The 17,227-nt window shown below is 39.1% G+C and overlaps 1 protein-coding gene across 1 annotated transcript in view; it reads left to right on the top strand.

The window, feature by feature from the left end:
• The window catches only part of LOC103554214 (uncharacterized), a 24,897-nt gene extending 7,670 nt beyond the window's left edge, over positions 1 to 17,227 (top strand). Inside the window, exons 3-5 of the mRNA XM_070579465.1 lie at positions 1,798 to 1,874; positions 11,437 to 11,564; positions 15,604 to 17,227. The gene's annotated coding sequence lies outside the window, so the exon portion shown is untranslated. The remainder of the gene's footprint in view (positions 1 to 1,797; positions 1,875 to 11,436; positions 11,565 to 15,603) is intronic.

Here is a 17,227-nt window from a genome sequence, read left to right as displayed (position 1 = left end):
ATGGGTGCTCTAGTGGGTAGGACAGGCCAGGGGAAGAATTCCAATGGCATCTGCCAGCTTCTGAGTCAGTAAGCCTGTACTAGGTCACAATAATGGCTGCTGCCAATGCCTCAGTCCCTGGGGAGGTGTTCCCGGCCTGAGGAGGTCTCACCTCTCACCAAGATGTGCCCAGAGCCAATCAAGTGAGTCACATTTCACCAAAGGACTGCACCTTTCTTTCTTGTGATTTAGGTTGCTTTCTGAAATGGGCGGATTTCTGTGTGGGCCCTTTAAGTGCAGGCCTTTCATTCCCTTATGTTTGATAGCTTTCCTGGGGGTATTCCCTGTTGTTTTTAATAGCCAGCAAGCCAGATATTATGACACTTGTTTTGGTTGTGCTGAGTCCAAAAGTTGCTTATTGTGGTAAAGCTCTCCCACTCAGACCCCCACTCCTCCAGGGAAGGCTTCATACCTTAAGATTACTCCTGGCTGTGAAGGGCCACAGCTAGCAGGTGGCTTTTTCTCTCCAGAAAGGAATTTCTGCCTCTTCCACCTCAGTCAGCACTCTCCCTTGTTTTGTTGTGGGGTTTTTTTAATCCAGTTTTCAGTTCTCTCTTAGGGTAATTGTTCCAAGAGTAGTTGTAAGTTTGTTGTGTCTGTGGGAGGAAGTGAGTTCAGAGTTCACCTACAGCTCCATCTTGACACCTATCCATATATATCTAAACTACATCATGTTGTAATAGTTCTCAGAAAAAATGACAAGTGAAATTTTGAAAAATCAAAGATTCATGGAATCTTAGAGTTGAGAAAACAATAGAGTAGAGTGTTTAAGAGCTGGGACTCTGGAATCAGGCAGCTCTCCTTTTTACAGACTGCGTGACCTTGGGCAGGTTACTCAACTTCTCTATTCCTTATGTGTAAAATGGGGCCAATGATAAATCATCTACTTTTTACAGTTGTTGTGAGCATTAAACATGATACAGTTTATACCTTGGTGGGAACTGTACCAGCAGATAGTAAGAGGACCAGCATATTTTAATTTAAAACAAATAAAAAACATGATTTTCAGGAGAACAAAATGCCATTTAATCCAGAAACCTATTGCCTTCGCTAGAGCCATTTGCCATTAGTATACTTTTTGCACAATAATTTTACTCACTTAATTTAAAGCAGTTTTTCTTGTGGTGAGGCAATCTTTTATTTTCCCCTCAGTTTTCTTGAAAATTTGAAATGATATTGATGAAATAGCCTGTTAAGTGATCTCAGGGCTTTTTGGCAGTCCCAAAACAGATCAAGGAAAGGGAAAGCATTTTGGGAAAAGATGTAGTTATAGAGTCAATCCAGACATTGCATCAAGCCAATGAGAAGAAATTAATAGAGTTGTGCTCAGGTAGTTTAAATTCAAATTAATCAGGTTCTCTTTAATCCACTCAACAAACACTTATCTAGTCTCTATGCCAGACATAATTAAAAACTTACTTTTCTTTTTGACCATTTAATGAGAATATAGGTATTTAAGAGAACAAGTCATATGACTATCAGTGTATCCCCACTCATCCATTAACCAAACTATTTATTACATGACTACTAATATCCTGGTCTGGAGCTTAGCACTGGAAATAACAAGACCAAGACTCTGCCTAAGACAGTGGCACCTAAACAAATGTAACTGCCCCTTTATGCCCCACAATGTCTGGGTGGAACTGCAGACACAGTCTATGACCGGAAACCACACTTACTGCAAAACATTTATTTGGTGTTCCCATCAGGTCCCTGGTCCTTCACTCTCCCTGTGTTCTTTTCTTCTCTCTCCTCCAGGGGCCAAGCTCCATGCAGCCACTGTCCTCTGGGAAAATGCATTCCTGGCTGCACACCAGGAAGCTTCATTCTTTCAGGTAAAGCACCAAGAAGACTTATTCTTTTTTTTATTTTTAAAGATTTTAAAAAATTTTTCCTTTTTCTCCCAAAGTCCCCTGGTACATAGTTGTGTATTTTTAGTTGTGGGTCCTTCTAGTTGTGGCGTGTGGGATGCCACCTCAGCATGGCTGGTTGAGCGGTACCATGTCCATGCCCAGGATTTCGAACTGACGAAACCCCAGGCCGCCGAAGCAGAGTGCGCGAACCTCACCACTCGGCCTCAGGCCGGCCCAAGGACTCTTATTCTGATATCAGTCTCTCTCATAGCATAACTTTGTAGGATAATATACTAAAGCCTATCTCTCTGGGTGTAAATTTAGTATAATAATTTTAGAGAGCAACTTAGCAGTATCCGCTAAGGTTTAAGATGTGCATAGCTGATGGTCCCAAAGTCTACTCCTAAAAATAGATTCTAGGGAAATTTTCACACCTGTGCACAGGAAAACATGTTCAAGAATGTTTATGCGAGCATGGTATATAAATGCAAAGAATTGGGAATCAATTAAATGTCCACCAAAAAAGAATGGGTAAGTAAATTTTGGTGTAATTAAACAATGAAATAATAAACTATATGGTGGTAAAAACGAGTAAACCAAATCTGCATGCATTGACATTGATGAAATTAACAAACATAATGTTGAGTAAAAAAAAAGAAGTTTTAGAAGAAATACAAGTAGCACCCCCAGCCATTGTGGCAATGAAAAATCCCACCCACGTGTCTAAACACTAAGAGGTGGTTATTGTTCCACCCCTGCCCCTCCCCCCATATTAAGAACTATTAGTCTAGGATAAGGGCATTATTCTATTTTGGACATTTATTTTGAAATACTTATTAGACATCCAGATAGAGATGTCAAGTAGACAATTGGTAACTTAAGGTATAAGTCAGGGTTGGAGATACAAATTTTGGAGTTATTAGCATATGGGAGACATTTAAAGTCAAGGTGTTAGATGAGCTCTCCTAGAGAGAGTACAGACAGTGAAGATAAGAGGGGCTAGACTGAACCCTCTGGTATTCCAACTTTTTTGATAATAGATAAAGGAAAAGAAGCCTATACAGGAGCTAGAATAAGCACAACCTAAGAGGTATTGGGAAATTAGGGTGCCATAGAAGCTAAAAACTGAGAATGTTTCAAGGAAGGAATGATCAACTGAGTAAATTCTGCTGAAAACGGTTTCAGCCTTGGTAAACCAATTTTGTCATCATGGTAGAGACTGTTACTCATCCCTCAATATTGGTTCTCCCCTTCCTCTATAATAATAAAATCACCCCTGATTTTTAGTCAAGTGCATGGCCAATCAGACATAAAAACTACATTTTTCTTGCTTCCCTTACAATAACACCATATCTGGCGAATGAGATCTGCAGGTGACATGTGCAACTTCCAGGTCATTCTTAAAGAGAATGAGTTTGTTCTCATGCCACTAGCTGGGTCTGGATGTGGTCATGAGCAAAATTAGACCAAGCAAATGAAGGCCACCCCATGGATGTGGCAAAACAGCGCTGGAAGGACTCTGAGTCCCTGACTGCTTGGAGCACCATGCCAGGCCTCAGAGTGTGGATTTACCATTCCAAGTTGACTTTAATGAGAGAAAAAAAAAGAGCCTGAAAAGCTTATTCAAGGCAGATACATCAATATTCTAGCATTTCAGTCAGGGTTAGGCAACAGATCTGTCACTAAGTGGCAGAATACTCAAATAAATCAAAGCTCCGGGCCAAGGGCACCACTCTGAAGGCTGCTGTGCTGTGCTAGACTTTTCTACTTTTTTGTGTATAAGATGAATGTCAGAGCGCCTACAAGCCAGAAATCTGGTGCTTCCCTGAGCTTTGGAAATAGGTTGTAGGACTGGTGTTTTGTCTTCTTGCTGATAGATGTTTGAATGTATGAGAGAATCTTGTGTGAGACCTGCCTTCATTGTAACAGGTCACTTGAGTGTGAGGTTGTTGGGGGGAGACCTAGAGCCTACCCCTATGTCTCACAATTGGAGGCCTCCAGTATCCCCCCAAGTTATTTAATAATGGGAATAACCAAATTTTCTTAGGTCAATTTGCTACATTTGATGGTGAACAGGTTGATATGTACATGAATTATACGCAGACATTCTATAGGAGACAACACATGGAAGTTGACAAAACAGCACCGGTTTTTTACGAAGACTTTTGTCTAAAATGAAATATCTGTAACACATAAACCAAAATGAAAGGGCCTTTTTTGGGGAGAGGGGGAGTAAACTTTTAAAAAATTGAATTATAATATAGAAACAGTAAAGTGCACACATTTTAAGTGTATGGCTCAATGAAGTTTCACAAATGAACCCTACCTTGTAGTCAATCCCCAATTGAGATATAGAATATTTTCAGCACTGCAGAAAATTCTCCCTTGCTCCCCTTCCAGTCAGTATACTCCTTAAAGTAACTATCATAGATTAGCTTTGCCTGTTCTAGAAGGTCATAGAACTGGAATCTTGTTATCATGCTAATCATGCAATCATATATATATGGTATGTGAGTATACCACAATTTATTTATCCATTCCTCTGTTGATGGACATTTAGCTGTTATGAATAAAGCTGCTCTGAACATTCCCGTGCATGTCTTTCAGTAGATGTTTGCTCTCATTTCTGCTAAGTGTATAGCTGAGAGGGAAATTACTGGGTCACAGGGCAGGCATGTGTTTCGCTTTGATATGCACTGCCAAATAGCTTTCCAAAGTGGTCATATCATTTTTCACTTGCACCAGCAATGAATCTGCTAAACATCTTGCACAACATGCTGTCGTTCTTTTTAATTTTCGCCCTTCTAACGATAGTGTGGCAGTATCCCCTTTGTCTTTAATTTGCATTTCCTTGATGATTTATAATGTTGAGCACCTTTTTATATGCTTACTTTCCATTTGGACATCCTCCTTTGTGAAGCACATATTCAATTGTTTTGTCCATTTTTAAATTGTGTGTTGTGTCCTTTTTTTTTTTAAGATTTTATTTTTCCTTTTTCTCCCAAAGCCCCCTGGTACATAGTTGTGTATTTTTAGTTGTGGGTCCTTCTAACTGTGGCATGTGGGACACCGCCTCAGCATGGCCTGACGAGTGGTACCATGTGTGCACCCAGGATTTGAACTGGCGAAACCCTGGGCTGCCGAAGCAGAGCGCACAAACTTAACCACTTGGCCGTGGGGCTGGCCCCCTGTTGTGTCCTTTTAAAAAATTGATTTTTAGGAGTTCTTTACATGATCTAGATACAAATCCTGTGTCAGATATATGTATTGTAAATATCTTCCGCAGTCTATGACTTACTTTTTCACACTTCTATTGGTGTCTTTGGATGATTATTACTTTTTATATTGTGTTTAAGAAATAAACATTGCCTACTGCAAAGTCATGAATATATTCTCCCCTCATTTCTTTTAGAAGCTCTATTGTTTTATTTTCATGTTTAGCTTTATGATTCATCTCAAATTAATTTTGGGGTACAGTATAAGATAGATTATAAAGTTCCTTTTTTTCTATATGGATAGAAAATTAATTGCTCCAGTACCATTTATTGAAAAGATTATTACCATGACTAGTTCTAGAATGGTTATCCAAATTTATTTATTTTTTTAAAGATTTTATTTTTCCTTTTTCTCCCCAAAGCTCCTGGTACATAGTTGTATATTTTGAGTTGTGGGTCCTTCTAGTTGTGGCATGTGGGATGCTGCCTCAGCACAACTCAATGAGCAGTGCCATGTCGGCACCCAGGATCCGAAATGGCAAAACTCTAGGCCACCGAAGTGGAGCATGTGAACTTAACCACTCAGCCACGGGGCCAGCCCCCAAATTTATTTATTTTTTAAAGATGATTCTTTTTTTTTTGCTGGGAAAGATTCACCCTGAGCTAACATTTGTTGCCAATCTTCCTCTGTCTATTTTTCCATCCCTGAAGCCCCAGTACATAGTTGAATATTCTAGTTGTAAGTCCTCCTAGCTCTTCCGTGTGAGCTGCTGTCACAGCATAGCTACTGACAGACAAGTGGTGTGGTTCTGTGCCCAGGAACTTAACCTGGGCCGCCAAAGAGGAGCATGCTGAACTTTAACCACTAGACCATCAGGGCTGGCTCAGTTATCCACATTTAGAAAGAGATTTTTTAAAATACAAGAAGTGAAACTAGCCACTTAAAAAACCCAAGTAGTACACCCAGGTTCACAGCAGCATTATTCGTAATACCTAAAATGAGAAGGCAACCCAAGTGTCCATTGACCGATGAATGAATAAACAAAACGTGGTATATACATACAATGGAATGGAATTTAATACATATGATGGAAGACATATAATGGAATTCAGCCTTAAAAAGGAGGGAAATTCTGCAATATGCTACAGCATAGATGAAACTTGAGGACATTATGCTAAGTGAAATAAACCAGTCACAAAGACAAGTACTATATGACTCCATTTATATGAGATACTTAGAGTAGTCAAAATCAGAAAGACAGGAAGTGTAATGGTGGTTGGCAGGGGCTGTGGGGAGAGGAGAGTGGGGAGTTTTTGTTTAATGGGTATAGAGTTTCAGTTTCATAAGATGAAAACACTTATGAGAATGGATGGTGGTGATGGTTTTACAACAGGGTGAATGAATGTATTTAATAGCACTGTTAAAAGCAAATTCCACCAAATAAATTTGAAGATCTAATTGGCTTTATTCAATGATTCAAGAATTGGGCAGCATCTCTTCTAGCAAATAGAGAGATACTCCAGGAGTTATACAAAATGGAAGGTTTGTATAGGAAGGAGGGTGGGAAGGAAGTTATTAGGAAAAGAAAAGAAAAGATTGTTTTGGGCCAGGACATCTCTTTGGGGAATGGAACAGCAAGAGTTTTACCATGCAGATTGCCTCTTCTTCTTCTTGGGGGAGGGATGGAGAGGGCCCACATGACACATTACCTCATTGATACTGACCAGAAGAATCCAGACTGGTTGATTAAGATTACATTCCTGGGGAAGGTCAAAATGGCAATTAGGGTAGGTCTTAAATCTAGGTTTGGTGTCATGGGATTCAGCAAAAGTGATGCCATTTTGGGGCTGTGGTTTTGTCTTTAACACCACTGAACTGTACACTTAAAAGGGTTAAAATGGTAAATTTTGTATCATATGTAGTTTACCTTCCCCCCCCCCCCACCACCACACACACACATGAAAACACAGGTAATAAGCAGCTAAAAGGTAGATAATTCTCTTTTGATCACCCACCTTGGGAGTGTGACTATGCTAATTGCCTGAAAATAAAGACGTTTATAAAGAGTGATTTTAGAGAGGAAGTTAAATGTAAAGTGAAGAATTTGCTGCCTACACAAAGCTGATGTTACAAACTGTATCAGAGGCCCAGCAAGAAAAAGTGATATACTGAAATTGGGTAATTTGAAGAGACTTTAATAAACTGCTTTCTACAAGGGTGTGGGCAGGGCATATATAAACCCTGAGGGATACTGCAGTATCTCAGGGTTAGTAATATTGAGGGCTCTATTACCATCTGAAGGGCTCACCAAGTAAAAGAAGGGAGTGGTCACTGGTGACAAAGAGGACTTTAGGGAGAGGGCCATCAAAAGATGCATCCAATTTATGCCAACCTGCAGAGATGGAGCCAGGGGAATAAAGGTCCGAGCAAATTGCCCCTCTCCCTCCAATCTTTTGTCAGTGTTCCCCTTCAGCTGAACCCAACCAGAAGTTATTGATGTTGTCCATATAGCTTAGCCTCCTGGATAGAAAAGAAGCTGGTGGAGAGTGGGTCTGGAGGGGCAAACAGAAGATTCAGCACACAAAACACAGGAACATACTTTGTCCAAGAGGAGTGAAGGGGAACAAAATTTGCCACCCTAAAATGTGTCTCTTTAACATAAGGATTATTTTAGGCTGATTATTTTTAAGAAACAAAAAACCCAGAAAGTTTTTCTTTTTACCTCCCCCTTAACTTCCTAAAAGAATTCAGATTAAAAAAATTTGTCTCAGGCAGTGAGCTGTCTCCTTAGCATAACACGAACTAGGTGGCAAACAGGGAGAAACCTAGAAATGTCTGTTTTTTGGGCTCCTCTCTGTGTTCTTCTGTTTCTCTGTGGCCAAACACTTGTTTTCCAAATGTTTTCTCCTTTTCACTTACCTGTGAATTGCCTTCTTTTCCTTTGATGTCCCTGACTCTCCCTAACCCCAACATCTTTTGTCTTTAGCTGAGGATGGCATTTAAGGTGAGGGCTTCTGCCATTTTGGCGAGTTATTCAGTTTTCCTGGGTCTCTCCCACATACACATGTTATTAAACTTTGTTTGACTTTCTCCTGTTAATCTGTCTCATGTCAATTTAATTCTTAGGCCAGTGAGAAGAACCTAGAAGAGTAGAGGAAAATTCTTCCTCCTCTCCAGGAGGAAGAGGAGATCTATATTGATTACTCAAGATCAGAAACAGATTTACAGTGAAGCTAATGAAGTTTAAGCTTCAGGCCCCCTCAATTGCATGGGCCTTCCCAAGACCCTGGGAGGAACCCTAGCAACATGTTCACAAGACCATATGTTTTTGTTAAATTTGCAAAAGTAATATAATTTAGCCAAAATCATTAAAACTGCTGTTGTCTCCATTTTAAATTTCCCTCCATCCCATTTCCACTACTGTCAGGTGGTGCTGGAGTGATAGGGGCATTTTTGGTATCTGTTTAAAGAGAAGTTGAATTGAATATAAGCCATTATAACTATAATTTTAGCAGACATTTTAGAACATTTCAATAAAACTTGTGAGGAAATTATAGATTCCTGATTTATTTATTAAAGAACTGAGAAAAATTCAGGTAAGGTTACTGAAGTATGAAGCTAAAGTGATAAAGAGAATCACAAAAACAATGGAAATTATTTTGATTTCAAGAAACAAATTATGGGGCTGGCCTGTGGCAAATGGTTGTTTGCTCGCTCCACTTCAGGTGGCCCAGGGTTTCGCTGGTTCGGATCCTGGGCACAGACATGGCACCACTCGTTGGGCCACGCTGAGGTGGTGTCCCACGTGCCACAACTGGAAGGACCCACAACTAAGGTGTACAGCTATGTACTGGGGGGATTTGGGGAGAAAAAGCAGGAAAAAAAAAGAAACAAATTATAACAAAGAAGTTTTCAGATCATATGAATAACCAGTGATCCATTAAGAAAAAGAAATATATTTCAAAATAGAAATGAATAAGCTTCTTGGATTGTTTATAATCCAATTAACAAAGAGGAGAGGATCATAAGAATACATTGGAAAAAATTAAATTTTTTCTGATTTGAAAATAGTGACAATAACAAATACAACTAAAATTATAATACACCATTATAACGACATTGATGACCAACTGTTTTAATGAGAACTGTCAAGTACATTTACACACCCTGAAATCTTACAGCCCATATGTGAAAAAGACTGATGAGATGTTTTCCCAAATTTGATAATACTCTTAAATATTTATGACATCACCAGTAAGAATAGGCTGACACTTTTCTAAGCAACCAATAATAAAAACCATTCTAGAGGAATTCTAACTATTCTAGAGAAAAAACTGAATTATCTTTATACCTTTTCTGTAGAAAATATCCTCCCTGGAGAAAATATTACAGAATTATTATTATATAAAGAGTGATCTAAGTCTATGCAGCCAAAACATGTAGGAAAAAAGTATTATAGAGATGTTTCTGGAAGTTAACTAATTTAAAACGTTATTTTTTTCTGGATTTTGTGGTATTTGTCTTTGTTGTGATTTATTTATCTGTTGAAGTAGATGTTCATTTTCCTACCTAATTTGTATTCTTTTTCTTAAAGTGGGCCCCCAAATTGCATTTAGCATCATGCTGCACAAATTCTGATATGACCCTGCTCAGAATACACACAAAAGAAGCAGGCACTAGGCTAACTTCAACAATAACAACAGAAGTTATATTAGAACACGAAGCACTCTCCCCTGGATGGATGACAGGCATATATGTAAAAGAGCCTAGGAACCTCATTAAGGAAGGAAGGGGGAAAAAAACCAAAACCAGCTGAGATGGGTAAGTTGTATTCTGGAGGAAATGCTGACCCACAGAACTTTGGCAGCAAAGTGGTGGGAAATTATTCTAGAATCAAAGCTACTTTTAAGAAATTCACTATCGTGCAGAGATCTCCCAGGAAAACTCTCATGGAGACTGGAGCGTCATGGGAAGGCTTGGGAGCTCTTCTCTCACGCGCAAGCTGAAACCATCCTTTGAACGCAGCTCCTCCTACTGGGAGGACTCTAATCCACACAATGGGGAGCAAAACCACAATTAGTAGAAAAATCCCAGGGGAAAGAATTCTATCCTACTCATTCAAAAACAGATATGAAGCAATAAATTAACTCAAAAGAGCCATGGGGAATTTTGAGAGAATCAGGGGCCCCAAAGGAGAGAAATCAGATGAAGTATTGTAAAGATATTACTAATAAACCATTCATAGACTTTGGCAAAAATTCTTAAGACAAGAGCTCGGAGGGGTGCAAGTTATTTGGTTTTGGTTTTGGTTGGTTTGTTTTCATTTCTATTTTAGAAATTTTCAAGCATACTGCAAAAGTAGAAAGAATACTATACCTCCCCAAATATCCATCACCCAGTTTCTACATTTATCAGCATATGACCAATTTTGTTTTATCTTCATGCCACCCACTTCCCCAAAGCCCTCACCGGACTATTTTAGAGCAAATGACAGACATCATGATGTCATCCGTAAAGTCTTGTGTCTGTATCTTTAAGAAAAAAGACTCTTTTAAAAAATCTATAGCCATCTTTACCATTATCATACTCAAAAAATAAAATTTAACAAACATTATTTAATATCATCAATATCCAGTCAATATTCAAATTTCCATGGTTGTCACATAAATATTTTTCATTTCTTTATTCAAATCAGGATCCAAATGCTATTCACATATTGTATTGTTGATATGGCTCTTAAATTTCTTTCAATCTATAGTTTCTTTTCTTTTGTTTTTCTTACCATTTATTTGTTGATGAAATCAAGTCATTTTCCCTGCAGAATTTGTTACATTCTGGATTTGGCTGATTATATCGTGGATGTTATTTAAAGTGTTCTTCTGTTCGATGCATTTCCTATAAACTGAAAATTAGGTCTAGCGGCTTGGTACGATTCAGGCTCCATATTTTGGGAGAAATACTTCATAGGTGATGCCGTGTTCTTATTGCTTCACATCAGGAGGCGTGTGATGTCTGTTTGTCTCTCTTGTTGGAATTTTAAAATCAATCAGTGGGTTCAAGAGTTGTCAGTCTGAGCTATCATTATAAATTTCCTCATCAGCCTGTCATCTAAAGATTTTAGCAGCTGTTGATGATCATTGGCAAGATCCATTCCTTTATCAAGGTGGCAAAATGGTGATAGTCTATCATTCCTTCTGCATTCATTAGCTTGGATTCTTTTATTAAAAAAAAAAGTTGACCACATTCACAGTTTGGTTTCCTTGTGGTACAGCTCATACAGGAAAAGCAGAATATATGCTTGATTTTTCTTCTCTTCATCAATTTTCAGAACAATGAATTGGTTTCTTAATATTCTTCAAGAGTAACCAATTAGTTTGGCTGCAAGTTTTGAGATTAGATTCCTGTATGCAAGTCCAACAATGCTGAGGATGGCACTCAACAGCACCAGCTGAGAAGGTAACTTGCTCTGGAACCTGCTGAGCTAACCAATTCCACTAGGTACAGGTGGACCTCTCAGCCAGTGGAGGAGGGAGGGCAGCAGACAATCTCTCATATACTATCCTAACAATTCACTGATTTTTGAAAAATTATCAAAAAGAATCATCATTAATAGACAATAGATTTCAAGTGATAACTCTTCTGGGAAACCCAAAATTTTTAGAGGAACCAAGATAGAAATCCAAGGTGTAACACATCTAGACCTGCGGTGAGAAGTAAGGCAACACTGGAAACAGTTAAGGGACCAACCAGGTCACTTTGGGTGGCAATAGCCAGGACCTCAGAATGAATCATTGGAATCAATGCTTTGGGGGAAAGTTTTTTACATTGAGAGGAATAAAAGTTCAAGATTTTATGATTATAGGGGAGGCTAAATAATAGTTTGCTAGAATTTCCTCTGTAAAGTACCTAGTTCAGAATCAGGAGAGAGCTATAGCCCTTATCTACCTTCATCTATTGGAGGCTACTGATACCTACAAAAGAACCTAATAATTGAGAAGGTCAAACTGCCTTAGATCAGTTTGCACAAGACTTCAGGTAAAATGAGGAAAGAGAAGTTTCTACTGAATCTGGCAAAATAAAAGTCATAGGTGACTTGATGATAGTAGTTTCAGTGATGTGATTGGAAAAGCACCCCTGAGTGGGTTGAAACAGTGAATGAGAGTTGAGGAATCAGAAACAGAGAAGGGTTGACAACTCTTTTGAGCAGTTTGGCTGTGAAAGGGAACAAAGAAACACGCTGCTCCTGGGAGGAGATCTAGGGTCAAGTGAGGACTTTTTTTTTTTTTTTTAAGCTTTTATTTTTCCTTTTTCTCCCAAAGCCCCCCAGTACAAAGTTGTGTATTTTTAGTTGTGGGTCCTTCCAGTTGTGGCATGTGGGATGCTGCCTCAGCATGGCTTGATGAGTGGTGCCATGTCTGCACCCAGGATTTGAATCAGTGAAACCCTGGGCCATCAAAGCAGAGTGTGTGACTTCAACCACTCGGCCACGGGGTCAGCCCCCAAGGACTTTTTTAACAATGAGATTTTTTAAAAAGATGATAGTTTAAGGATGGTAAATTCCATAATAACAAAAGGAGAAATTAGTGGTCCATGGGAGAGGAGATAATTGCAAGAATGATGTCCTTGAGAAAGCAAGGGAAGATTGACTCCAGAGCATGAAGGGACTGGCCTTCAATAGGGTGATGGCACTTGTATTGTAACAAGAAGATAGAAAATATTGGTAAAGATACTGGAAGAGTTGGTGGTTAGAGGAATAGAGTCCCTGTTTAGTGCTATGTTTTTTCAGTAAGGTATGTGGTAGGTCATTATCTGATAGGGAGGGTTGAAATTTTTAGAAAAAAAATAAAATAGTTAACTCTGAGAGTGAAATATTGACCTTACTAGGAAAACATCTGAGGATTATGGAGCAGATACTGAGTGCTCGTTTCAATTTTGTGGTCATATATTTGAGGTACTGTTCCAATGTTCAGCTACTCTGCTGCAGGCCCAAAGAAGGTCTGGAGTTATACTCAGCAGGGCAGGTGTGTATAAACGAAGTAGAGTTGCTTTTCATGATGATAGACCAGGAATCAAAGATAGATCAGGGGGAGAATGAAGACAGAACAAACATAATGGGTAGTTTTTAAAATGTAGTGGGGTCAATGAATTGGAGAATGCAGGGTGTTGGATGGGAGACTGTATGGACAAAAATGATGATGAGAGTATAGATGAAGAGGAAGATAATGAGCTAGGTATTAAGTCTTCAGTGAATGAGGAGGAGTACTGGGAGATTATTCAATTGTAGAAATAAGGGGCTGAAGAAAGAAAGAAGGAAGAAAGAAAGGAAGAATAGTTTGAGTGACAATGGGTAGCAAGGAGAAAAAACAAGCATCCCTCATTCTGGCCTGGAAGTATACAGGATGTGAGAGGAATACTTACTTGACAAGGCTATAGAGGAGCCAGCGTCCTATCAACAGATCACACACAGTGAGGTCGAGGAGTCAGAGAAAACCTTGATGAAAGAGGTTAAGAATAAAGGGAGCATATTTGGAACTCAAGGGTTGTAGGAGGCACCTAGAGAGGGTTTTGGAGGGCTTGGAAGGGTGGGGGATCTCGTTAGACTGGAAGCTGTGCTATAAACAGAAGGAAAATGACCTTACGAAGGAGGTGATTAGAGAAGCTTGAGCTTCCGGTGACTAGAAAAGAGGGAGGTGAGGTACGACGGGATTACTGGATGGGTAATTGTCAGGTCTTAGTTCAGATTTCATTTTTTGGGGAAGCTGCCCCTCTTCTATGCTGCCATAGTACCCCATACTTCACAATTATAACACTTCTTACTGTTTTTGAATGTGAATTAAGACTCCAAGTCCTAGTTCTGGCCTTTGTATCTTATCAGAACTAAAACGTAAGTGCTTCCTCCATCCATTGAAGGGCATGATGTCATTTCTAGGACCAACACATCAGCGTCCACTCAGTATAAACCCCTGAGCTTTCATGGCTCGATGACGCTTGCTCCCAGTGCAGAAGTGCACACTATCTCTCCACTCTCCTAACTCTGGAAGAGCAAGACTCTGACCAGAGGCTCTGGGCATTGTTTCCATGAGATTGCTCATACCACATCCAAGCCACAGTGACATTTTAGGTTGCTGCTAGGGAAAGAGAAAGAATCCATGCCTATAACGTGACTAATGAGCCCCTGAAGACACCACTGAGGAATTAAGTACTGTGGCCTTCTACCCCAATCCCAAAGAAATATGTATGGTATCATCATGTACTAATAAAGAAGGTCTAGTTCAGACAGATTAAATAATTCCATACTGGATAATCTTTTATTATGTTTTAAAATTCTATTAAAAAAAAGTAATTTGAAAAGGCAGGTTTCCATGCTATTACATCAAATGAAGTAAATATCCTGTGGTTCACTATAGGTCTTAGACCCCATAGCTTTGACATTGCCATTTTTTTTTTTTAGAAAGATTAGCCCTGAGCTAACTGCTGCCAATCCCCCTCTTTCTTTTGCTGAGGAAGAGTGGCCCTGAGCTAACATCCGTGCCCATCTTCCTCTACTTTATATGTGGGACGTCTGCCACAGCATGGCTTGCCAAGTAATGCCATGTCTGCACCCGGGATCCAAACCGGTGAACCCCAGGCCTCCGAAGCAGAACGTGCTCATTTAACTGCTGCACCACCGGGCCGGCCCCTTGACATTGCTTTTGACAGGAATAGTTTTTATACTTTTTGTTCCCCTCACTAGAAAATCAGCTCTTTGAGGGCAGGAGCATATTCCTGTGGCTTCTCTTAAAATAATTCTCACTGTGCACAAATCGTCATCTTTTTTGCATTTTAATTATTTGTCGTCTTTTATTGAATGTGCTTACTGTAAGAATGGAGCTGGATCATATAATGTAAGCTGAAAACTAGACCACGGAATTTGGTCTGGGTTTGGGGACTGGAGAGAAGAAAGTCTTGGCTTCCATTCAAGTTGATATTACTTTGGTATAGTTCTGGATGAGCTAACAAGCTAGCAAAGGATATAAAGAAGATACAGATGTAGGAGGGTGAATGTGGCTTCCCACTGCTGCACTTATATCTTTCAGAGTGCACCCAAAGTTCGCATTTCTTGACAATTCTGCAGAGCAGGATCTCCCCCAAGTCAAAGGAGGATAGAATGACAGACTCCCTGCTACTATAGTTCCAATTACATCAGCTCAGAAACAACTTTGCCTACCGTAGAAGGTGATCACTCTGAGATGCTGTGAGCCATTCCCTTCAGGCCTAACTTCCAAGTTCTGGGCCTTGAAATTCTTGTGATGCCCACAGTCAGGCAGTCTCCCGTTCTCTGTGACTACAGGGCAAGGCCTGGGAGTTCTCTGTTTCATCCTCTTGGGTTTTTCATGGGCAGGCCTTGGAAAAACAATACAAAACCCATGTATAAAACTGAACGCAAGTATCACCGGGCAGTGTAGAAGAATTATGTTGCTATTGCTCAGTTTAACATTACTTATTAATTCCACAGATAAACATGACGTGCCTACCATGTGCTTGGCCCTGAAGATACAAAAGTAAATAAGAGACTTTGCCTTCTGCCTCAGGAAAGTCTGGAGTCTAGTTACATTCACCATGCCTCTCTCTGACGACCATTTCTTTATTGAAGGTGGACAGGAAACAAACAGGATACACTGGTTTGAAACTTTTTAAAAAGCTTATTATTGTTAATTCCACGTTTTTAAATAACCTTTTGATCTGTTTTGGATTTTCCCCCATCCCTCCCTCCTCTGCTGTTTCCCTTAAAATAGCATTCAGTGCACACACATTGTGTTTTCATTAAATGGATATGTTTACTCTAAAAACAGAGCTGAGAGTTACCGACTCAAAGGACTCTTCCCCCTTCGTCTCTGGACAAGGCAAACTTTGGGAGACTCACATTAGACGCAAAGAGGTTTGTTCTGGTTCTTACAGTCAGACCGCTAGAAAGAACCACTGATAGAAATAGAGAGAACTGATCGTTTTAGGATATCAGGAGTGTCACGGTGAAGACCAAGTATGGACGTGTGAGTCAGCTTATAGACTTTGTACAATCCTAAATTCCAGATTCATCTGAAGAAAATGAACTTGCTTTCATGAAAATTCACCCTTTTCGTTTCTGATGAATTGATTGCTTAATGAGTACATACATATTTTAATATAATTGTTCCTTGTTTTTGTAGATGTAAAATATTCTAATAGAATTAATTAAACCTAGGATAAATCTTTTTGGATAACAAGTGTACAGAGATCTCATGGTACATGTGCCTCAGGACCTTTGCACTTGATGTCTCCAAGGTTCTAGTCTTTCTTCCTTCAGGCCTCAGCACCAATGTCGTCTTATCAGAGAGGCCTTTGCTGACTACCCTTTATAAATAGTACCTCTCACAATGATCTCACTCCATCTTCTTCATCCTAATTCATTTTTTTTCATAACACTTATCACCATCTGGCACATTATTTTTTGCAGTTTTATTGAGATGTAATTAACATACAGCACTGTGTGAGTTTAAGGTGTACACCATAATGATTTGACTTATATATGTCATGAAATGACACAATAAGTTTAATTACCACAATAAGTTTAATTAACATCCTTCATCTCATATAGGTACAAAATAAAAGAAAAAAATATACCTTTCTTCCCTTGTGATGAGAACTCTTAGGATTTACTCTTTCAACAGCTTTCCTACATGTCATACAGCAGTGTTAACTATAGTCATCATGTTATACATTACATCTCTAGTACTTACTTATCTTATAACTAGAAGTCTTTTTAATTTTTATTTTTAGGTTCCACATATAAGTGAGATCATACAGTATTTGGCCTTCTCTGTCTGACTTGTTTCACTTAGCATAATACCCTCAAGGTCCATGCATGTTATCACAAATAGCAGGATTTCCTTGTTTTTTTTAATGACTGAATAATATTCCATTTTATATATATATGTGTTTTATATATATATATAACACATATAAACACACATATATATATACACACACACATACCTTCTTTATCCTTCACATAACTTCTTTATCCATTCATCCCTCGATGGACGCTTAGGCTGTTTCCATGTTTTGGCTATTATAAATAAAGCTGCAATGAACATGGTGCA

Source organism: Equus przewalskii, chromosome 17 (genome assembly GCF_037783145.1).
Source record: "Equus przewalskii isolate Varuska chromosome 17, EquPr2, whole genome shotgun sequence".
NCBI lineage: Eukaryota > Metazoa > Chordata > Mammalia > Perissodactyla > Equidae > Equus > Equus przewalskii.
The sequence above is the reverse complement of the archived record's forward strand: the minus strand, read 5'-3'. Positions and strand labels throughout refer to the sequence as shown.